General features: G+C 41.4%; 1 long non-coding RNA gene and 1 pseudogene across 2 annotated transcripts in view; one reads left to right on the plus strand and one right to left on the minus strand.

Moving 5' to 3' along the window:
- Positions 1-23,690, plus strand: part of LOC308468142 — a 61,891-nt gene that overhangs the window by 34,925 nt on the left and 3,276 nt on the right. Inside the window, exon 2 of the long non-coding RNA XR_013981485.1 lies at positions 7,793-7,879. This is a non-coding gene — a long non-coding RNA (uncharacterized lncRNA). The remainder of the gene's footprint in view (positions 1-7,792; positions 7,880-23,690) is intronic.
- Positions 20,520-21,548, minus strand: LOC308468165 (high mobility group protein B2 pseudogene; annotated as a pseudogene). The gene has a single exon. The product of its transcript is annotated as a high mobility group protein B2 pseudogene (transcript).

Consider the following 23,690-nt stretch of genomic DNA (forward strand, 5'->3'; position numbering starts at 1 on the left):
TACAGAGGTTTTACACAGAATGTAATGTGTGAACACCTCTTAGGTAGTGTCCCATCAAACTCAATGGGAATGACATCCAAATAAACAGCCATAGGACTGCTCTGCACATTCCTGACACTTTTGCTCTCCTTTTATATGGTAATCCTCACCACCACCACCACAAACCTAACAACATAGACAACCCTGGTTCTGCAGAGGCACAAAGACTAAGAAAACTATGAAATAGGTGTGTAAACTCTGAGGTCAGAGGTACTACATTTTAAAAAGCATAAATATATAGTGATTATATAGATAATAGCACTCACACTTTACATTGTAGGTGCCCTTTGTGGGATCGCGCATGGTGCTACAGTTCCCAGGGAGCTTAATGGGAAACAGGGGCTGGCTTGCCTCTCAGTGTTAATTTTTGGAGGTTCATGCCCAGCCTTAGTAATCAAGTTTCTTGCTGGGAGGTGGGGCCAGCCCCATTTATAAATAGGGGGTGAAGCCAACAATAGCCAGGCTTTGGAGATTCACCCTCCCTATCCTCCCTTTGTTTAATGTTTCTTGTTTGCAGGTTAACTTTTTCTTCCTGTTTAGCGGGCGCTGCTGCGGTCTTTGACTGGTTGCTGTTGAAGGACCGGGAAATTTTTTCCCTGCATTTGCAGGTTTTGTCTTCCCCATAGCAATTCGTCACAACTTTGACGGCTATGGCCTTGGGTGGAATCCTTTAGTCTTTTCTTCCGCATGGGGGGGCATGAAGTGGTGTCTCACCCACCCTGCAGCGTGATTCCAGGGTCCCCCTCTTAAAGGGGTTATATATATAGGTGTCACTGGCCATACATTGAAAGGTCGTCAGTGAACTACCCTGCATGTGGGGATATGGGCTGGGCTGCCTGTTACATTTATGTCTCACAGAGCACCCCCATATCCCATTTACCCTGATGAGTCCCAGTTCCCCCTGGCTGGGGGGCTGGGAGGGATACATGCTTAAGGCCTAAGCCAAGGTCTTCCTACATTCAGAAGTTTAATAAAGTTGTGGCCTAATTTTAATTCCATATAACGTTGTCAGAGTCTTTATTCCTTCCTTATGATCCCTGATGGCTGGGGCTGTCGCCGCCTGGTCATACAATCTCTGTAGGAAGATGTTGTTAAAGTGTGTGTGTGTGTGTGTGTGTGTGTGTGTGTGCATGCTAGCAATTCAGTATTTTTGTTTTCTATTGAGGTTCCCCTTAAGGTGAAGTTTGGAATGCACACCAAATGTGTCTGTTGATATTAAAGTCATTAAGTAGCCTTTGGAGGTTTAGTGCAAGGCAAAATCCTTGGCCGATGGCCAGACAGAGCCAACATCTTCTTTTTCTTTTACAGGCACTATAATAGACTCTCCATTTCATACTCACAAGGTTTAGAGGTTTAAATTCCTTTATTACAAGTTGGGATGGGTTGAGCAACTTATTCCATCCCTGTTTGCTCCCTCTGGCACTCAGCCAGTGGATTGTTGCTTTCTGTTCTGTCCCGCTATATCTCATTCCTTACCATTGTATACTGTTCCACCTCTTTGTGTACATTTTGTATGCACTTCTTACATAAGATTTGGACTTTTGATGTGAAACGCACACTTTTCAATGCTCCCCAATGCATTCAACATTAAGACACACATTTTGCATGCATCTTTTATAAAATTGATATTTTTGTGCACTCCTTTTGCATGCTTAAAGTTCCCAGTTCCCAGAGAAATGCTGCAAAATCCAATTGGGAGTTGCATTATGGTCTGTAAGCAAGTACAAGAGTGATGAATTGGACCAGTCTACTGTGCAAAGTTCACTAAACAAATTCCTCCCCATATCTACCTATCACCTATCTATCATCTATCAGTTCATGAAAATGATATCACACTTGATTGTAGAAAACCAAATGGGAGAGAGAGAGAGTCCACACCCCCTGCGGAACAGGGTGAAATACTTCACCAGAAACCCAACATTACAAAGGCACACAAAGTGAAATGCCTACTATATAAAGGAACATAGGATATTGCCTTATCCTGATTCAGACCATAAGTCTATCTGGATCACCATTGTCTACCCTGGCTTGGAGTGACTCTCCAGGGTTTCAGACAGGGGGCATTCCTAATCCTATCTGGAGATGTCCAGGATTGTGCCTGGGACCTTCTGCTTTACCACTGAACTTTGGCCCATCTCTCTGCAGGTCCAGCCAATGGGTACACACTGGGACTTCATGCTAAAATAAAATTGTTCTGCCTTGCAAAGAAACAGTCACACCATCTGACTTCTAGGCTGCTGGTAGTCTAGCAAAATGCTCACTTTGTTTTCAGTTATCACTAGAATAATCTCTTCTAATAATGTGCATAAACATTATTATATATTTACTTTTGGATAAATAACAATACTCCCCCCCAAAAAAAAAAAAGTTACCAGGAGAATCAGCCTTAGCATTTTCTTCTCATTAGCCCTTTGCTTGTTGCCACCTGCTTATGAAACAAGAGCTAAGTAGGAAGTGCTAAAGTGTTCCCACTTGGCTAATGAGAGGAGACAACAGAACTCACTCCACTAATTATTTTTTTGCCAGGAGCAAATCTAGGGGCCTTGCTAGGTGAAGCTGAAAGCACTCCAACAAATTATATGTATGGAGACCAGTTCGGTGTGCATTTTAAAATCTTCCCACTGTTTTTCCCATTCCTTGAGGGCTTTATTCTTAAAGGCATCATTCTTTATAATAACCATCATGTGGTCCATTTTTGTTTTTGCTACAGCTTGTCTGTCATTCCTTGTATTGCCTCCCCCTCTCTTTCCAACTGACCCCTGAGTAACTGTTCTGCCTACCTATCTCCTTGAATAAAAGCAAGGAAGGAACTGACCCTAGCATTACCTGTAATTATATAACAAGTTTAAAATTACAAGCTTCCTTGTGGAAATGCTCATTAATCTTTCTGGCAATAGACTCCTTTTGCTGTGGAATGTTTCCCAGAGTGCTGGAAGTTAACTAGATGTAAGAATTTGGCCTTGGTTAAGTTTATTGGTTTCTTATCCATTGCTTCCATTCTCTGAGGTTTGCTACTTGCAGGGGGTCACTTTGGACTGATTTGCATAAGTATGCTCTTCCTGTTCATACCCAGTGCTGACTTGCACAAGTGAAATTCCAGTAATTGCACAGGTAAAATTTTCATGTCACCAAGCATCACCTCACACATAATGGTTTGGAACCAGATTTTATCATGCATAGAGCAGAACAATTGAACTCACTTTAGCAACAATGTATCTACTTTAAGCATGATGGGAAGCTTGGATCCAACCCAGTGAACAGATGGGTGACATACCCCTTAGCTTCCTTTAATTCATTTAGATATAAGCCCTGGAAGTGGGTTGTGGACAATGAAGTGATAGCATGCCATACCTTTCTGTATGCAAAACTATTATCATTAGTCGGCAGAAGAACTGAGGTACGTTTCACAGCTACTATTTGTGACTGAAGGAACAGAGAGAGTGACATTTATCACAGTCCCTTGAAACTATCCTGTAGAATTGCAATTGCCACCTCAGGGTGTGTTTCTCATGCAAATGTTGAAATGGGCTGTCTCTATAATCCCAATTCTGTAGCATAACGATATGAACCTACAATTTGTACATGGACCTCAGGCAATGCACATGCAGAACGCTTTCCTATTGTTATGCTTGGAGAATTCCTACACATAAAACTTATTAAACGACAAAAAAAACCCCAAATAAAGCCCCCCTCCAAAAAAAGCTTTAAAGGTATAGGATCTCACTCCCCCCTGTTAAATCAGTGGGTGAGTGGGGAGAATAGGGATTGCACATGTGGGAGAACAAAGAGAGCTCAGACCCCAGAATTGAATTGTACAACCTCCAAATTGGGCTGAGCCAAATCAGGCTGTCTTACAAAAGAACCAGATAGGGGTCCAAACCAAAACTTGCAATCTGCACACACCATCCCTCCTCCTGATTCCCAGCTTGCTTCCAGCTTTTAGAACCAGGACATAACATTTCATGAAACGTCTTTCCCTTGTATCACTTCAATAACAATTCCAGAATTGCCGGTTTCCACCAGCGATTTTTTTCTCCTTCCTGCTGTTTCATTCTTCTTTCTGTTATCTCTTTCCTTCTATTATCAGCTCTGTTAGATTACCGTGCTGAGATTCGCAGGGGCTTCTAATCCTGGGCTAATGTAGGGCTGCTCTTCACCTCCCTCGCCTTCATTTTATTTTTTAATATCTAGGACAAAGGAGGCTCTTGTTTGATGTTATATTTAATTACTCGGTAATGACTTGAGGTGAGGAGCAATCTAATTTCTGGAATGCTATTGGGCAGCCAGTCACTGACAACAGCTGAAAAGAAACCACATCTGCTGTGTGCAGCGCACTTATTGTCTTCTGTCCCATTTCATGTGGACAGAAGGTGCTGCACACACAGATAGCCCATAATATGTAGCCCTGTTGCGCAGCATTTCAACTTCTTCTTCTTTTTCTTGCCAGTTAGGCTGTCTCCATATTTGTAAAGAATTGTACGAAAAAGGAAACAGATACCACCCAAAGGAGAAGCGGGGGGCAGCTGTTTAAATGCAGTTTGTCTTTTGTAAGGATCCTTGTCCCTAAAGGTGGAGTTGGTGCACAACAGCAGTTTACTATTGCCATTCTGACACAGTCAAGCTGGGGTTTTGGGGGTTTTTTCCCTACACACTTACCAGGAAATAAGTCCCATTGAATTCAATGAGAGCTTCCTTCAGAGTAGAAGTGCACAGGATTTTAAGGCTGCAGGCCCAACCCTGACTTATCAGGATAAAGCCCTATTTAGCTTAGAGGGACTTGTTTTTGAATAAAACATATGTACAATTTCACAGCAAGATAGCTCACAGCCTCTGTTGGCTGTTTCTATGTGACCTTGGCCTTTGACACCTGAGGTGTGTGTTTTAGGACAACCCTATTCTTGTGACTGTGAGATGCATTAATTGTTTTTAATATTGATTTTTAAATTGTTGTTACCCTGTTACCCTGGTGAAAGGCAGGTAACAAGAAGAACAGCAACAAGAACAGCAGCAGTATGGCATCCTCTGCTCTCTCAAGAACAGTAACTAATCATAGAACCATAGAATCATAGAATTGTAGAGTTGGAAGGGACCATGAGGGTAAATCTAGTCCAACCCCTTGCAATGCAGGAATCTTTTGCTGATACTTTTAACATCATACTTTGGGATTGCAGGTATATTCTTCTTGTGTTTTGTTTTTTCTTTTTCTTTGACCGTAACAGCCTTATTTTATGCTTGTACCTATAAGATATGGAGCTTTAGTGAATTTCAATAAAAACATTCCACCACTAACAACAACATCCAAGTTAATTAATCAAAGAAATGTTATCTAAATAATTAGATGATTAAATCTGCATAAATATGCATGTGAGGGAGGAAATATTGTTCTAAAGTTTAGGAAGATAAGAAGCAGCTTTATACTGTACCATACATTTAATGCACTGATCTGGGAATTGTAGCTATGGGTAGAGAACAGGGGGCCTCCTAGCAATGTTCAGCACCTGTAACAAACTACAATTACCATAATTCTTCAGGGGAAGCCATGACTGTAATAGTGGTATTATAGTGCTTTAAATATATAGCACAGATGTCAGAGGTGCCAGCTTGTGAGGGAAAGTGGGGGGGGGGGCATTGTGCACATGACAACAGGACATTAGGAGGAGCTGGGGGAGGAGCTCAACATGACGGCTGTGCGGCCTAATGGCCAGCTGCTTCTCTGCCTCCAACTGGTGCTGTCACCAGTGGGAGGTTGCTTCAACCCCCCTTCTCCTCTGTGGCAGGAGGAGGAGCTGGCCACTGGAGGCATGCCATGCTCGGATCTGCATTTCACCTCCATGCTTTTTGAGCATTGAGGGGCCCCTGGTCCTCACCCAAAAAATAGGGGGGTAGCAAAAGGGCTTGGCTCCCATGAGCTGGTGCCCATGAGAGATGTTGCCCCAGACACAAAGGAACTTGAATGAATGAGAACTAAACATCCGAGATAGGCTTTCCCCACAGTGTCACAAACATATGGTGAGCAGGTGTGCATGTGCCCACAGAGGCCTTCCCTAACATGCCATTGAGTCTTCTCCCCTCCATGGAAATTACGCTGGGAGGGCAGTAAATAATAGATATACATATGTGCAAGCATATTCCTAGACAGAGGCTATATTCACAGTATGATTGAAGCACTTTTATAACACTTTTCAGGAGACATTGGGGCACACACACACACACCCTTTGCAAGGGATTAGGAAGATACGCAGAAACCAAACAAGAAATGGGGACAGATGGAAGTTGTTAAGTTGACAACATTACAGTGAAAATTCGATTGAAGGAAACTGGCTGCATAAGATCTATAAAGTGAACTGGAGGTTGTTGGAACTAGAGTGGGTATTATGCTGGTGCAACATCTGTAGTAACAGTAATGCAAGGAAAGACAAAACATGACTTTTTAATAATCTATGTGATATTTATGTATTGTTGCCATGAAATATTAGTTCTCTTAGTTAATTGGCGGAGCTCACCATGCAGAATCTCTCCATATATAGAACTGTAATGAATATATGTGAAGAAGGAGCCATGGACGGACATGAGTCTGACGGCTGTACTTGACTCCTGCAGGTTGTTGTGGGAAGGAAGTGGGCTGGGAAGGACACTGCCATACCCCTCTGGGTGTTCTTTGATGACAGCCCAAATGCAATACCATATGGGTGCCATAAGGAGTTTGGGTCAGGGGGCACTGCAAGGCCAATTTGGAGCAAAACCTGTGAACTATATTTGGACTGAACTAAATATGAAGTGTGGGAGCGAGAAGATGAACTTGCAGAACTGCAAAGAAAAATTATCCCGAAGTGATACTGAGGTGGGATAAATCTCTGGCCAGATGGATGGAGTTTGGTGGATGACAGCCTCTGGAGTATAGACTCTATCTATCTATCAATATCATCTATCAAATTTCTATACCACCCTTCATCAGAAGATCACAGGGCAGTTTACAATATAAAAACACAAAAACACATAGTAAAAAAACAAAAAACACTAATATTTTTAAAGGTAATAGATTGCTCAATTAGCTCAATTTCCAGAGCATTTGTGTGTTGCAGTAGTTGTTGTTTTTCCCTCCCTGAGGTAGCTCAGTAGTGAGCCAGTAATTTGCTTGACTTTCTTCTTTGTAAAGCCAACTTGAGGAGTCACAGCATGGACCTCTATCCCCTTTGGGCATTGAAGACCCAGCAGGTGAACCTGGAGGACAGGGAATGCTCTGGGGCTCTATTGTAAACTGTGAGTAGTGCAGCCCTATAATTGTGCAAAGGAGGCATAATGTAAAGTATATACTGTTTGTATTACTGACTTCTGGAGCTTTTAGCAGATGCTTTCATTCTTCTTCATCTTCATCTTCAGTTCTGATAGGTCAAAGGGGAGAGAAAGATACAAAAGAGATTAAGAGATTTCTTTAACACATTGCTCATGCTTGATTTTGTCTCTGCTTTGCAAATGGATGCAAGACAGTAAAAGATTTTTGCTACAAAAGAGATGTGAGACTAGAAAGCAACCTTAGCTTTCTGATTCATGGTACATTAAAATGCCTCAATTTGCATGCTTCAGAACCTCCTTCCATGTAGACACATCTCTAGTTTGCTCTTCAGTTGCCATGCACTTCCCTTTGGTCTGCTGCTTCAAAGGGACAGTTTGGTCCTCTGCTTCAAAGGGGCAAAGGGAAAACTGATGATGCCTGCAATCTCATGGAATATTTGGTAATTACTATCCCTTTCAGAATTGTATTCCTTGTGAAGGAAGAAGAGAAAAAGGCAACAGAGATGTATGTGAGCACTGAAGGTCCTCCAAGAATAACAGATTCGTGGTAAGCAAGAAAGAATTTCAACAAGGCCACCATTTTTATCTACAGGTGGGGTGTGCATATTCCTTTGTGTACACTACATTATATGAGGATGAGCATAAGCATAAGCATAAGCATAAGCCAGTGGCCCATCTAGTACAGCATCCTAAACTCACAGTGACCAATCAGATGTCTATGGGAAGACTGCAAGCATGACCTGAGTGCAACAACACCCTCTTCTCATGCAATTTCCAGCAACTGGTATTTGGAACCATGCTGCCTCCAACAGTGGTGGTAGAGTTGGAGACTTCCGCTAAGGCAAATGATATCCTCTTCTACCAAGGACCATTACCCCACAAGAAAATTCACCTGAAGGCCACAAACAATTAGCCAATTACTCCAATTGCATTAGGCAACAAATTGCATTTGTGTGTGAGAGAAAATATACAGCCTAAGAAGATTCTACTGTGTATTGTTGCCATATCCTGAAGCTCTTGCTACTCTGATGCTGATCTGCTTAAATGACCATGACAACTACACTTGGAAAGCAGGGATGGGGAGCTGGTGGCCCTTTAGATGTTATTGGGCTACAACTCCCATCTTTCCAGATGATTGACCATGCTGGTTAGGGCTGATGGGAGTTGAGTCCAAGCAACATCTGGAAGGCTGCAGGTTCTTTACCCCTGCTGGAGGGAAAGGTGGGTGAAGACACGTGCTAGTTCCTTCTACCAGGACTGTTGTTATTATTTGCCAAAGCAAGCAGGTGATGAAGGGAGGGTTGGATGCTGCTGTTAAAAGTGCATGGAGCACCTTGCTGTAGGACCACCCGCTTGGCCACTCTCTTTGACAGCCCTCCCCACTGAGTAAATGGAGAACAGCTGCTAGGAAATGCTTCAGGACAGCATGAAATTAAGGGGAGGGATGCAGCCAGCTCTTAGCTCAGACAGTCCCCACACATGGGCTACAACAATACATTTCAAAACTTTTGAAAAAAGCAAAAAATGGTTGTATCCCAAGAAAATGTTTCTTAAAAAGTGCATTGTGAGGAATGAGTGATCTATAATAGCTAGTGTGGTAAACCTGGTTGTATGCTGGGCCAAACAGAAATGCTGCCCCCTCCCCCCAGCTCACTGCAGAAATTAGGACGGGGGTGAAATGCAGCAGAACGAAAAAAACATGGGGGTTATTGGTGGCAACATGCAGAACTACAGTGTACTCAGAAGGAAGTCCTGTTGAGCTCAATAGAGCTTACAAACAGGTCAGGGTACAGGAGTGCAGCCTATGTCTTCCAAGTTTCTTCTCCTGATATAGGCATTATTTAGGAAACCCATTATATTCATGAGAGCATCTTTACCTAGATGTCTCTGCTCCTTTTCATATGTTGGTTATCCCTCAGTGGTAGGGCACCTGCATTGCATGCAGAAAGTTCCATCTTCCATCCCCAACAACTCTAGGTAGGGCTAGGATAAGATCCTGCCTAAAACCCTGTACAGCTGCTGCTAGTCAGTGTAAACCAGGGTTTCCAAACTTGGGTCTCCAGCTGTTTTGGGGCTATAATTCCCACCATCCCCGACCACTGGTCCTGCTAGCTAGGGATGATGGGAGTTTTAGTTCAAAAACAGATGGAGACCCAAGTGGACACCACAGATAGAAACTGTGGTGTAGATAATACTGATCTAGATGGACCAAAGGTCTGACTCAGTATAAGGCAGCTTGTTGCGTCCCATTATGAAGATTCTCAAGAAACCAAGATCCCACAGGCATAGTTTGCTTCTTTTTCCTGGTGTGAAAGGCTATGAACTTTTGTGTTTTCTTTCGTTCTTCCTACTGCAAAAAACCCAGGAACTATTGTTTTTCTTACTGGATCAATATGTTGAAGTTGCTTAAATAAAATATGAAGACTACAGTTGTGTGGTGTTTGACGCACCAGGTTGCCAACAACCTCAAAGGGAGTGTTGACCCATGGATGTGAGATTCAGTCTTCAGTATAACTGGCTTACACAGTCCATCTAAGCCCAAAGGATATGTTTTTATTGGTTTTTATCATAGTGAGAATCTGACCCTGATTTCGCCCCCTACTTCCTATCTCCCTTGATATATTATGGATTAGAAGACCACATTTACATTTGTTTGACAGCTTTGAAACATTTGGTCTTGCTGTCGGCCTGGAGTGTGAAATTTTATTTTATGTATATATGAATTTATCAGTCATATAGTGTTAGCTGCTGATGTAAGAAACAAACAGATGTGGGTCAACTCATAGGACAATTCCCCAAGTAGCACAGTATGGGTCAGATGTTTCCCAAGGCAAAACAGCAGCAGTGAGGAATGTCAGGCCTGAGGGACAAATGTGGTATGCCCTCCAACATGCCACAGAGGAAAACTGGGATGCACATCTTTTGCATCCGTGCTCCTGCATGAGTCGTGTGACTCGCATGAGAGTGCCCCCAAATGCATGTTTTTTGGGGGGGTCATGCTCTCACAGGAGCCAGGTGACTTACACGAGAGCACCCCCCCCAAAAAAGGGCATCTTATGGGGCTGTGCTCTTGCAGGAGCCAAAACAGGACATCCTGGGATCCAATAAGAAGCTGGGATGACTTGTATAATTCTGGGATGTCCTGGTCAGATTGGGACAGTTGAGGAGGTATGCTATGGGCCTCCAGACATCTCTATCTAGGCTGGATCTACACTGACCTGTTTAACAATATTAGAATGATATTAGATATGTCGTTCTAAAATGTCACAGAGCATACTTGTAAATTAAAGTGTTTTTTATCTTGGTTTTTATCCGTCAAAACGCTGCCTCTCTGGCCTTCACAGTTGAAAGAAATTTGCTTCTGTTTTTTTTTTATAAGATATTTATTGAGATTTTCAAAATGTTACAAAATAAAAATAGGAAAAAAAAGTACAAAATAAAAATGGTTAAAAACAACTCAATCTTTTCATTACTTATTTTTCATTAGCTTGTTTCCCGGACCTCCTCACACCTCCCTTTTTTGTATTCCAATTCAGTTTGTTGGTTCAGCAAATCCTTACCCTCTTTGTTTATCCTAGTCTTTAATCTTAAAATATTGTAAAGTTAAATTTTTACCTATTAATAATCCATTTTTCATATTCCCTTATAGTATTACAGCTGAAAAGCACTTAATTTCTATCCAACATCATTCTAACATTCATTAATTTTACAATATTTCTGTAGATAGTCTTTAAATTTCCTCTAATCTTCTTCCACCGACTCTTCTCCCTGGTCTCAGATTCTGCCAGTCATTTCCGCCAGTTCCATATAGTCCATCACCTTCATCTGCCATTCTTCCAGAGTGGGTAGATCTTGTGTCTTCCAATACTTTGCAATGAGCATTCTTGCTGCTGTTGTGGCATACATAAAAAAAGTTCTGTCCTTCTTTGGCACCAATTGGCCGACTATGCCCAGGAGAAAGGCCTCTGGTTTCTTCAAGAAGGTATATTTAAATACCTTTTTCAATTCATTATATATCATCTCCCAGAAAGCCTTAATCCTTGGGCACGTCCACCAAAGGTGAAAGAATGTACCTTCAGTTTCTTTACATTTCCAACATTTATTATCAGGCAAATGATAAATTTTTGCAAGCCTGACTGGGGCCATGTACCACCTGTATATCATTTTCATAATATTCTCTCTTAAGGCATTGCATGCCGTAAACTTCATACCTGTGGTACATAACTGTTCCCAGTCAGCCATCATTATGTTATGTCCAACGTCTTGTGCCCATTTAATCATAACAGATTTCACCGTTTCATCCTGAGTATTCCATTTCAACAGCAAGTTATACATCTTTGACAAAATCTTAGTTTTGGGTTCTAACAGTTCTGTTTCTAATTTTGATTTTTCCACCTGGAAACCAATTTTCTTGTCCAAATTATATGCCTCCATTATCTTATAATAATGAAGCCAGTCTCGCACTTTGTTTTTTAATTTCTCAAAATTCTGCAATTTCAGTCTATCTCCGTCTTGTTCCAAAATTTCCCAATATTTCGGCCATTTGGCCTCCCTATTGAGCTTTTTCAAAGCTTTCGCTTCCATCGGTGACAGCCATCTTGGGGTTTTATTTTCCAATGAGTCCTTGTATCTTATCCAAACATTAAACAATGCTTTCCTGACAATATGATTTTTAAATGCTTTATGTGCTTTGACCTTATCATACCACAGATATGCATGCCATCCAAATACATTATTAAAACCTTCTAGATCCAAAATGTCAGTGTTTTCAAGAAGCAGCCATTCTTTCAACCAGCAAAAAGCTGCTGATTCATAGTAAAGTTTGAAGTCTGGCAGGGCAAATCCACCCCTTTCCTTTGCATCAGTTAATATCTTAAATTTTGGGCTTCTTGCCCTGCTAGACAAATCTAGAAATGTCTCTCTGCCACTTCTTGAAACAATCCATTTTGTCCACAATTTGCAATGTTTGAAACAAAAACAACATTCTAGGCAATACATTCATTTTTATCGCAGCGATACGACCCAGGAGTGAAAGCTTCAAATTTGAACAAATTTCTAAATCTTTTTTCACTTCAGCCCAGCATTTTTCATAGTTGTCTTTAAATAGATTCCCATTTTTTGCTGTCATGTTAATCCCCAGGTATTTTACTTTCTTAACCACTGTTAAACCTGTCTCATTCTGAAACCTCTCTCTCTCAATCGGTGTTAAGTTTTTCTCTAAAACCTTGGTTTTTAACTTATTCAGTTTAAATCCAGCAACCTGACCAAATTCTTGAATCAGTTCTAAAACCCTTTTGGTACTAGATTCTGGCTCCTGTAACGTCAATACTAAGTCATCTGCAAATGCTCTCAATTTATACTGTTTAGCTCCGACTTGAATACCTTTAACCAACTGGTCCCTTCTAATCATATTCAGCAAAACCTCCAGGACCGATATAAAAAGCAATGGGGAAATTGGGCAACCTTGTCGTGTCCCTTTTTCTATCTTAATTTCTTCCGTCACAACATTATTTACAATTAGTTTAGCCTTTTGTTCTGAATAAATTGCACTTATACCATTTTCAAAGCCTTGGCCTACCCCCATCCCCTGTAGGTTCTTCTTCATAAAACTCCAAGAGATATTATCAAAAGCTTTCTCCGCGTCCACAAATATCAAAACTGCTTTAGTATTTATGTTCACTTCTAGTTTTTCCAAAATATCAATTATATTCCTCCAATTGTCAGACAAGTGTCTTCCCGGGAGAAAGCCTGGTTGATCTTTATGAATCTCTTCCATCAACACTTTTTTCAATCTCTTGGCCAAAATGTCTGCAAAAATTTTGTAATCCACATTAAGTAATGATATGGGGCGGTAGTTCTTAAGCTGAGTCTTTTCAGTCTCTGTTTTTGGTATAAGTGTAATATACGCTTCTTTTCACGACTCTGGTGCCCTTTTCCCTTCCAATATTTCATTGCAGACTTCCTTTAAAGGTTGTAGTAACCACTCTTTCAAGGATCTATAGTATCTAGAAGTCAGCCCATCCGGTCCCGGAGATTTGCCTAATTGCATATTTTGAATGGCACCTTCTACTTCCTGTTCAGATATTTTATAATTCAACATTAATTTACTTTCTTGAGAGATTTTTTGTAATCCATTTGTCTTCAGAAATCGATCTATGTCCATTTCTTTCTGTGGCCCTTGTGTGTATAATTGTTTAAAGTACCTCTGGAAACAGTTTCTAATCTCAGTTGGGTTGTGTATGTTCTTTCCTTCCACTTCTAAATTTGTGATAGTATTTAATTTTTGTCTTTTTTTCATTTGCCAAACCAACAATTTCCCACATTTATTAGCTGATTCAAATGTTTTTTGTCTCATTTGTTTAATTTTCCATTCTATTTCCTGATTCATCATTTCCATATATTGTACTTGATATAACTTTATTTCCCTCAAAATCTCCTGCAACTTTGGTTTTGCTCTCAATTTCTTCTCACTTTCTTTTATTTTCCCCAAAATTTTATCTTTCTTCTCATTTTGGCTTCTCTTCTTTATAGCATTTTGTTGTATCAGAAACCCTCTCATGACCGCTTTGCTTGCGTCCCAGATTACTCTTTTTTCTATATTAGTATTCATATTTATCTCAAAATAGTCTCTCAAGGTTTTTTGGGCCTTTTTATATACTTCTTCATCTCTGAATAAGGTGTCATTCATCTTCCATCTGAAGGAGCCAGTTGATATTAGTTTCATCTCCATCCTTACAGCATTATGATCTGAGCAGGTTTTTGGACAAATTTCCACTTTCTTTATCTTTGGTGCCACTCCTCTAGTCACCCATATTTGGTCGATTCTAGTCCATGTCATCTTGGCTTCAGAAAAGAAGGTTCCCTCTCTTCCCAAGGGATTCTTTGTTCTCCAAGTATCAACTAAGTCCAAATTGTCTGTCATCTCGAAAAATGTTTTCGGTAGTCTACCATCCTTGGTGACCACTTGTCTTTGTGCCTTATCCATATTTGTAGATACTACTCCATTCATATCCCCCATCAAAATCAGATTGTAATCCAAATAGTCCATTAAGGTCTCATGCAACTTTTTAAAGAATTCAGATTTCCCCTCATTCGGTGCATAAATTCCTACTATCAAAAATTTCTCTCCTTGAACTTGAATTTCAATTGCCACAAATCTTCCTTGATCGTCTTTAAAGATGAATTTCAGTAATAGTCTCTCCTTTGCATAAATCACTACTCCTCTTTTATTAACTTTATCAGATGAAATAAACTCCTGTCCCAATCTCTTGTTAATCAATACTTTCCTGTGTAGCCTTATCACATGTGTTTCCTGTAGGCAAATCAAGTCCAATTGTTCCTTTTTTAGTAAATGAAAAACACTTTTCCTTTTCCGAGGAGAATTGTGGCCATTACAATTCCAGCTTAATAGTTGCAGAGCCATGATGGGGTTAATTCGCTTTACCTCCAACTGCGCCAAGTGTTTGTTCTTGTTCTGTCGGTGGTGTCACTTTCTCTGAACCATGCAATCCAAAAGATAAGTTTGCTATATCTATTATTCCTCTTTCCAGTGCTTTTGGCTCTTCTCCAGATTCCACTTCTTTCTGTAGATCTTCTCCGTGGTCTTTCAAGAATCTATCTTTGTCATTGACTGATCTTATTTTTATCTTTCTTCCTTTATATTTAAAGGACAGGCCTTGAGGGAATTCCCACCTAAAGATGATTCTATTACTTCTCAGCAGGGCAACCAGATCTCCGTAATTAAGCCTTAAGTCCAAAAGATGTTTTGGAATGTCCTTAAATATCTCCACGCTTGACTCATATATTTCCAGAGTCTTTTGGTAATGCAGATTCAAGATTTTGTCTCTCTCCTCTTTTGTTCGAAGGGTAATCAAACAGTCTCTCACCTTGTTCTTCCTTCCTCCTCTTCCAAGTCTAAATGCGCTCACTATCTTGAATTCTTCCTTCCCCAAATCCTGTTGCCAGAAGTCTGAACATTCCTGCGTAAGAAAGTCAGTCAAGTTATCTTTCTCAAGTTCTGGTACAGGCCTGATTCTCAAATTTCTTTGTTTCTCCTTCAATTCAATCATAGACAACGTCAAACCGTGGTCCTCGAGTTGCCTATATATCGGTGGTATCTTCTCTTGAGTAGCAGTTGCTATGTCTTTTGCTTCTTCGGCTGTCTTTCGGGTCAAAGCAGATTCCTGTAACAATTTCTCAATAGTCTCTGTATTGGTATTCACCTTCTGTCCCAAATTATTAATACTTGTAGTATTTTGGTCAATTTTAACTCATGCTTCGGCTACTTGTTTATTTGTTTCAGCTACTTGTTTGGTTAAATTTTCCAAAGATTCATTATTTTTTCCTAGTGCCTGTGCCAAAACGTCTTCGGACGACATAACTTTTGGTTTAACCTGTGGAGGTGCAGCCCCTGGTATTCCAGATGGTCCAGATGTTGAAGCCCTTCGCTGCAACACAGTATCTGTCCGAAAGGGTCTGCCAGACCTAGTAGTTTTTTTCCTGAATCAGCTCTAACTTTCCTCTTCCATCTGCCATAACACTCTCATAGAAGTCCAAGGTCAGTCCCACGGTTAGAATTTGTTTTGAAATGGAAAATTCCCCTAGCCCAGTTGTTATTGTAGCAATGTCAAGCCTCCTCTAGGGGGACACAGTAACAATCAAAGCTTGCAACTTAAAAGAAAAAAAAGTAGTCCTTATAAATCCCCCAATTCACAAAAAAACAGCAGTTTCAATTGCACTTAATCAGTTACTTTAAAGCCAGGAGAAGTCCAGAAACACTGTATCTCTCTTGCAGAGTTAGCTGTCAAAAGTACTCTGTTTACCGATAGTGTTTTTCACAGAGCGGCATTCCTTTTCTCAGGGCAGTCCGTTCCCAGGCTCTAAGCGGTGGATTTTAGCTTCCTTTCCCTCTTTTTTTGCAGATAAATACAGTTCAAACCTTTCCCCACTCCTCTCCTGCAATCCGGAGGGGAGATCGCTTTTCTGATGTTAGGATTTAAGTCTTTATTCAAACGTCTTTCAAAGTTTCCACTTGCAGTCTCTTTGCTTTGATCTGTTTACAAGAAAGGAAGGCGGACTTCCTGTTTATGCCTTCCCGCTTCGGTGCTGAATTAAATTATTTTTCCCTTTAAATCCAATTTTATCCTACTCACGGGTAGTTGCTTTAGAAGTCAAATTGTCCCAGGAAAAAGTCAGCGCTCTCCGATAACGGCTGTGCGGCTTCACTCCGCGGAAGAAGCAGTCGACTCTCAGCACCGCACCGCTCACCCCGTCTCGCTCCGGAACCCCTAAAAGGGTCCCTTCGCAGTTTGGGGGGGCGCAAAAGGTGCCCGCCGAGTCCCCGCGTTCACAGGCTTCACCCGCCTGTGATTTTCAAAGGGTCCCCGCTTCGGCGCAGCGGTCCGACCCGATCCCGCGGAGCTGGTCCCTCAGAAACTCAGAGGGAATCCACCATTACCGATGGCGCCAACCCGGAAGTCGAAAGAAATTTGCTTCTGAATGCCAGTTGTTTGAAACTACAGGAGGTGTGAGTGCACTTGTCCTTAGGATCTATTTGCTGATTACCCATAGGCATTTGTTTGATCACTGTGAGAACAAGATGCTGGGCTAGATGGGCCATTGGCCTGATCCAGCAGGCTCTTTTTGTGTTCTTAATTTCAGAGGGGGTGGGGGGAAAGCAAGAGAGAGCTTTGTCACTGATTCAAGCAGCACTGCTTTAGTAATTAAGAAGAGAATACTCTGTGGGACACAGCATCAATTGCAGGAATAGTCTTATAAGAATAGAATTGTAGTGTTTGGAAGGTACCCTGAGGATCATCTAGTCCAACTCCTTGCAATGTAGGAAACCTTCAGCCTTGGAGTAATCAGCACCATGCTCTAACTGAGCTATCCATTATCAATACAGTAGGTGAGAGAAATTTAGTTTCTTCATCTGACCAAAGCTTCTGCATTGGAATCACAGCTTCAGTGGGGGCATCAATTTCTGCATTCTCCTTTCAGAGTCATTCTTACTGCATTGCTCATCTTGGGACCCCTCAGAAACTCCCATGGTGCCTGCCACAACAGCACTTGGTCCTTGTCGGTAGAACAAATAGTCCAAATCAAACAATAAATCCTTTCATGCACTCCGCAAACTTCTTATTGGGTAATATAGTGGGGGTAAATTGCTGGTAGCTGCATGTTTCATTATTTACCTTAACCTAGGGGTGGGAGGCGGTAACTGGTCCTCCAAATGTTAGACTACAACATCTATCAGTCCCAGTGTTCATGGTCAATGGTCAGGTAAGTTAGTAACTGTAGTCAAGCAACTTCTGGAGGTGCTTCAAGTTCTGCACCTGTCTGGCTTGTTGCTTTTTGGAAATAATACAATCCATATGAGTTTACTTTCAGCTGCTCTCTTCCTCTCTGCTTGGGCCAGATATGGCCTGAGAGGCCAGCTGATAGGTGGGAGATTGAAGCAGATGCTGGAAACAGGATATACTTCCCTGTTTTCAAGTGTAATTGCTAGACTGCATCCTAAGAAAGACAACTGACATTCAAAACGATTCAGATGTTATCTCCTAGTGGCCAGCCTTATAGCTCTGAGGCCTTCTCCTTGGAGCTTTGATTAGCTTGTCACTCTCCAATAATTGAAAGCTGTGCGGGGTCATGAAATGGCATTTCTCGCTGAGTCTCTCTGCTTATGTATCTCTGGTATGCTACAGAACAACCTTTCTCAGCCCAGTACCCTATAGGAGTTTTGTACTCCCAGAAGCCCTCCCCAACATGGACAGTGCATGGGGATGATGAGGAGCATCAGGGGAGCATCAGGGCAGCACAAAGTTGGGGAGAGCTGCTACGGAACTTACTTAGGCTCCAAGCCTACCAAAAATGAGTAGATGGACATGGGATAAGATCTGAATATCGTATTTTTTATATATATATATATAGCTAGTTTGCTATTGTCCATCCATTGGTAGCCTTACAGATTACTGCAATGTGCCCTAAGTGGAGCTATACTTGGCTTGGAGACTGCAGCTAGTTCAAAACACAGCAGTTAGGTTTCATATGGCACAAACTACCACTTGCTTGTGAAGTTATCCCTGGTTTATCCCTTAGCTACCTAGTAGGCCATGGTGGGAAGGTATCTCCTGCAAGTCCCCAAGGTCTTAGAAGCTCACTCTGCAGTAGCTCAGAGCAGGGCTTTTAGTGTGGCTGCCCCTGCCCTGTGGAACAGCATTTATGTTGAGGCATGCCAGGGACCCACAACTGGAAACAGTTGAAGAAATTTTTGTTCCGACAGGTTTTCTGAGCTGAATAAATGAGTCTTTGCTGTGAGTGTCTATTATGTATTGTTTTTGTTTATTTATTGGCTGTGTTTTTAACTGTTTTCTCCCCTTCTGTTTTTATTGTTTATCACCTGGAAGGCAAATGATGATGATAATAACTAATAAATAATTTATTAAACATGTTACTTGCCCCAAAGGCTTCCAAGCAACTAGCAACACATTTAGAAACAATAAAATAAACATATCATACTATAAAAACAAGTAAACTCCATAACAGTTACTGGAAGCTTTGGCAACCAACTGTATAGTTTTTAGGTTTCATTTCATTTCTAGGGGAAGTGTAGGATTGACTAATGTTGCTCAGAGACCCAGAACATTTTAAGAAATTCATGAGTAGAGATGGAAAAAGACAACTGGATAAATGCTTTTTTTCACCCAACCCCATTTTTCTTCGCTTGTGTATGCTCTGTGGATATTTCAATGAGTAGACTCCTTAGAGTCATTCTTTAAGGCAGCTTCCCCCAGCCTGGTTATTTCTGGGGGTTGTTGGACTACAACTACCATAAGTTAGAACCATTCCCCATGACCTAGCACCCTTGAGTCTTTTCTTTTATTATTATTTTTTAATTTGTGTTTTATTGATCATCAGTTACAAATTAATTAGATGTAAAAAGAAGAAAAGAAAGAGAATTATATCAACAACAACAACAAAAAGGCAGAGTGCAGAGCCATCACAAAGAGGGAAAAATATAAGAGAGGCAATCTCAGTTGAGGATCACTGGATGTACAGTATTCAGATGAAACTATCATTCCACAATGTTTTGTGCATTGCTGGCAGATGGAAGCCGTACTCAATAAATTGTGCATATTCAATATGTTTCATAAAATTTTGTGTTTTTCTTTCCAGTACAATTATGAAATGTCCGGTCCAATTAGACCCCCAAATAGCTCTATTATTTTATTTACATCTTGAAGCTCAAAGAACACCTAATAAATACCTTATTACCCTTGCTTCTTATTGTGGCAGTCCCTTTATTTTTCAAAAGGAGAGCAAATCCCTTTAAAAAAAAAAACGTGTGTGACCTACATAACATTAAGATCTTTGCTGCGTGGATTTTTTCGGCCAGTGCAGCAGCAGGAGAATCTGCATTCGGCACAATGTTGTGCCTTAGCTCATGCAACAGCTGTTCTATAGGGAAAGCTATTTCGACTAGTTAGATTTCTGACACCCCTTTGAATGGTGGCTGGCAGGGAAAGACTTGAGCTGTCACAGCTTGGCTGCAGGGATTTGGTCAGAAGACAGAGAGTGAAGAAAAGATGGTGCATTCAAATAAATATAAACACTGCGTGGATTGATTCTTACTGTGCATGCTTCCAAGTTTCCACTTTTTATGAATCATTTTTCTTCTCCAAGATTTGAGGGTCACCAGTAGTTAACTTCAATTTCAGAAATAGCCAGATGGTTGTACTTATTTCAGGCAAGGGAAGTGAGTGTTATATATTTGCAGTCAGATGAACAGGGATATCCTCTGGAAGACGATAATGTCCTCCCCCCATCCCCCCTTCTCCCCTTTCCAAAATATTTCTCCACATTGCTGACAACTCTGAACCTGAACACCATATCGCTATATATAGTTGAGAGTGGGGAGCAATTGCCCATATCCCTAAACCATGGTGGTCAAACACGTGACCCCCCAGGCACACATGGCCCATGAGGTCTTTTGGCAGCCCTTAACAATGTCAACATCAAGTTCATTATCAGGAACGAGCTGGACGTAAATGACACTGTGCAAGTTGCAGTTAATTCTTTTTTCTTTTTCAAAATTGTTTAAAAAAGTAATACAATGCAATAGTATGCAAGACAAGGTTGACTACCAATTTTACTACCATTTTTTAAACTTTGCTCAAAATCAAGCTGTCATTGAATCCAAAGAACCATTAAATATGACTGAACATTTGACAATATCAGCATTTAAAAATCTAACAATAGTGGCATTCATCTACTGCTTAAATTAAAATACAGGTCTCCCAACAATCACATTACCTATACACAACTCTGTACTGTTTTTATACTGAAGCTAACAATGAGCTGCATTCGACTTCACATTCTTAGCAAAATCATTGACTTTTGAGCACAAAATCTTTACAGCAGCTTTATAACTCCACTCTTCATCTTCATCTTCCTCCTCCTCTTCCTCCTCCTCTTCTTCTTCCTCATCATCTTCTTCAGGTTCTACTTTCTTCTTGGAGCCATGCTGGCCTACCTGGACCTTTCTTTCCTGCATCACCCTTCCCCTTGGCACGATATGCTGCAACATCCTTCTCATACTTCTCCTTTAGTTTTGCTGCCTTCTGCTCAAAGGCTGTTTGTCTTTTGCTGTTTGCTCAGATCACATTTCGCCTAGTTTCTTTGCTTTATCACCAGTAGACAAACCTGGGTGGTCGCTTTTTATCTTTGGGTGATGCTCAGAACAAAACAGGAAGAAAGCAGATGGTGGTCTTTTGGGGGCATTGGGGTCCTTCTTCTTCTTCTTCTTCTTCTTCTTCTTCTTCTTCTTCTTCTTCTTCTTCTTCTTCTTCTTCCTCTTCTCCCCTTTAGGAGGAAGATAACTTTTCATCTCCCTATCATAATGAACTTTATCACCCTTTGCCATGTTTTCAAACTTGCCTTTTTCTTTTGCTGACATTGTCCTCCATTTCTCAGAACATTTCTTGGAGAAGTTGGAAAAGTTGACCGAAGTGTCCAGGTGCTTCTTCTTATGTTCCTTGTGGCACGTTTGCATGAAATAAGTGTACGAGGACATCTTGCCCAGGGGCTTGTTCGGGTCGCCTTTGCCAATGGCTGCGGTAACAGTCCCTGATCGGTGGGAAAAGATGTTTGTGGTACTTAGCTCCTCACCTGGTGGAGCTGAGGAAGAGAAGCAGCGGCCATTGGCGATGTCGAGAGGGGGGTCAAGTAAAGCGCACGGATCACCTTCCTTCACTGCAGTCGAATGAGTTGCAGTTAATTCTTCATTAGCAAAGACACGATCTGCACAAACTTGCTGGAGTTGCAGGCCTAATGAGCACAGCAGCTCATCCCCAGTAGGTCTGACCCCCATGAAGCAGTTACTGAGACTGACAATCTCTGCCTCCCCACAGCTGTCTAAGACCCCTCCTCTCCAGAGCTTTTTCCAAGCAGTTGGAGATTTCACCTGGGTGAAGCCATCCTTTCATCTGCCCTTTTCATGTCTCTTCTGGTTCTGGGAGGGAAGCTTGTTGCAGCAAGAGGGGGAGACACCTGCAACTCTGCACCAGTCTGATTCATTTCTGCCTCTTGGCCTCCTTTGTCCCATGCTCCTCCTTCAGCTTCTGCCTCTGATTCTGGTCTTTTTCTCTGCTCCAGACTCTGCCAGCTCACTAAATCCTCTTACCTCTTCAGCACCTCCTCCTCCTCCTAGTCTTTTCTCTCTACTCCCTCTGACCACGCATCATTGTCCCATCACCAACCCTCAGGCTCTGAGACGTCTTTCCTTCAAGGTTCCCCAGCTGGTTCCTCCCAACATTCCTCTGCATCTAACTAGTCCATGATATGCATGTACAGTGCCCTCAGACCTACTGCCTCCAGATCACCTTTTTTAAGGGACTGAGGGAAGTGGGGAATTTCTTTTCAGCCCCTTTTCTAATGATCTCCAACATAAAATTTACAGTTTTTCATAGCTGCCTCACAATGGTTCAACATCTTCAATTAATAATAATAATAAAAATAATGGCCTCCAACAAAATATAAAGAACATATGATACATCAGACATTATGACCCCAAGGTCACATTTCAGGTTATAGAATTATAGAATCCTAGAGTTGGAAGGGATCTCAAGAATCATCCAGTTCAACCCCCTGCAATGCAGAAATTTCAACTAAATCATACATGGCAAATGGTCATCCAACTTCTGCTTAAAAACCTCCAAGTAGAGTCCACAACCCGCTGAGGGGGGTTGTTCCAGCACCAGTGGAACCACCAGTCACCACCAGTTCAGTCCCATTAGTATATATGGGAATTGAGGGTGTTTTTGCCCCAGTGTGCATCACTTTACACTTACATACTTTGAATTGAATGCACCATTTTATTGCCCATTTACCAATTTAAGAGTTCCTTTTGGAGTTCCTTGCAATCACTTTTTGTTTTAAATGCTTTGAACCATTTGGTATCATAAGCAAACTTGGCTACTTCATAGTTCATCCCCAACTTGGAGGGCTTTAAAAGAGGATTAGACAAATTCGGGGAAGATATAGCTACCAGTGGCTGCTAGTTATGATGGTTATGTTCTTCTTCCACAGTTGGAGGCAGCAGTGCTGTTGAATACCAGATGCTGGAAACCATGGGGGGGGGGGAGTGCTCTTGTACTTGGGTTCTGCTTGCAGGTTTCCCACAGGCAACTGTCTGTTCAGCCACTATGAGAACAAGATGCTGGACTATATAAGGCCATGAGCCTGATCCAACAGGCTCTTCTTAAGTTCTTACATCCTAATCTTTCTGGGTCTCAATTTCTACTTTGGAAGAACTGTTCATTTATTCCTCAAGTGTCTGTAGATGTACCTTCATGGAACTCCATATATGTGGGGTTGGTGTGTAATTTTTTCTCCGGGTTTCCACAAATGCGTGTTCCCAATTTCTGGATTTGCTTCATTAAGTTGATTCACCCGGTCTTTGGAGGCTGCTTAAAGGCCTAATAGCATATTGAAGAAGAAATCTGGTCTGAAATTCATTGCAGCCTTCTGTGTTTTAACCTGGTTTCCTCTTGAAAGCCCCCAGGAACATACAGGATTCAAAATGAGAGAGAACTCCAAATAGCATTTCTTTTCTGAGGACTGTTTGAAAGCAGGAAGAAGGCATATCATCTAAAGCTTTTGAGAATAAATATAGGGAGAGGAAGGCTCAGATAACCTCAAATGGCTAAGATGTACAGACTTTCCCCTCCCACCTCACTCCTGAAAATCCATCTGTGATGCTAGTTATACCTGTTAACATCCACCTTGACTGTGCAAACCAGTTTCAAATGCAACAGAAAAATGGTACTAATTACCAGAATTTCTGGCTATGCCTATACTGG

The sequence above is a fragment of the Podarcis pityusensis genome, assembly GCF_964106645.2.
Source record: "Podarcis pityusensis genome assembly, chromosome: Z".
NCBI lineage: Eukaryota > Metazoa > Chordata > Lepidosauria > Squamata > Lacertidae > Podarcis > Podarcis pityusensis.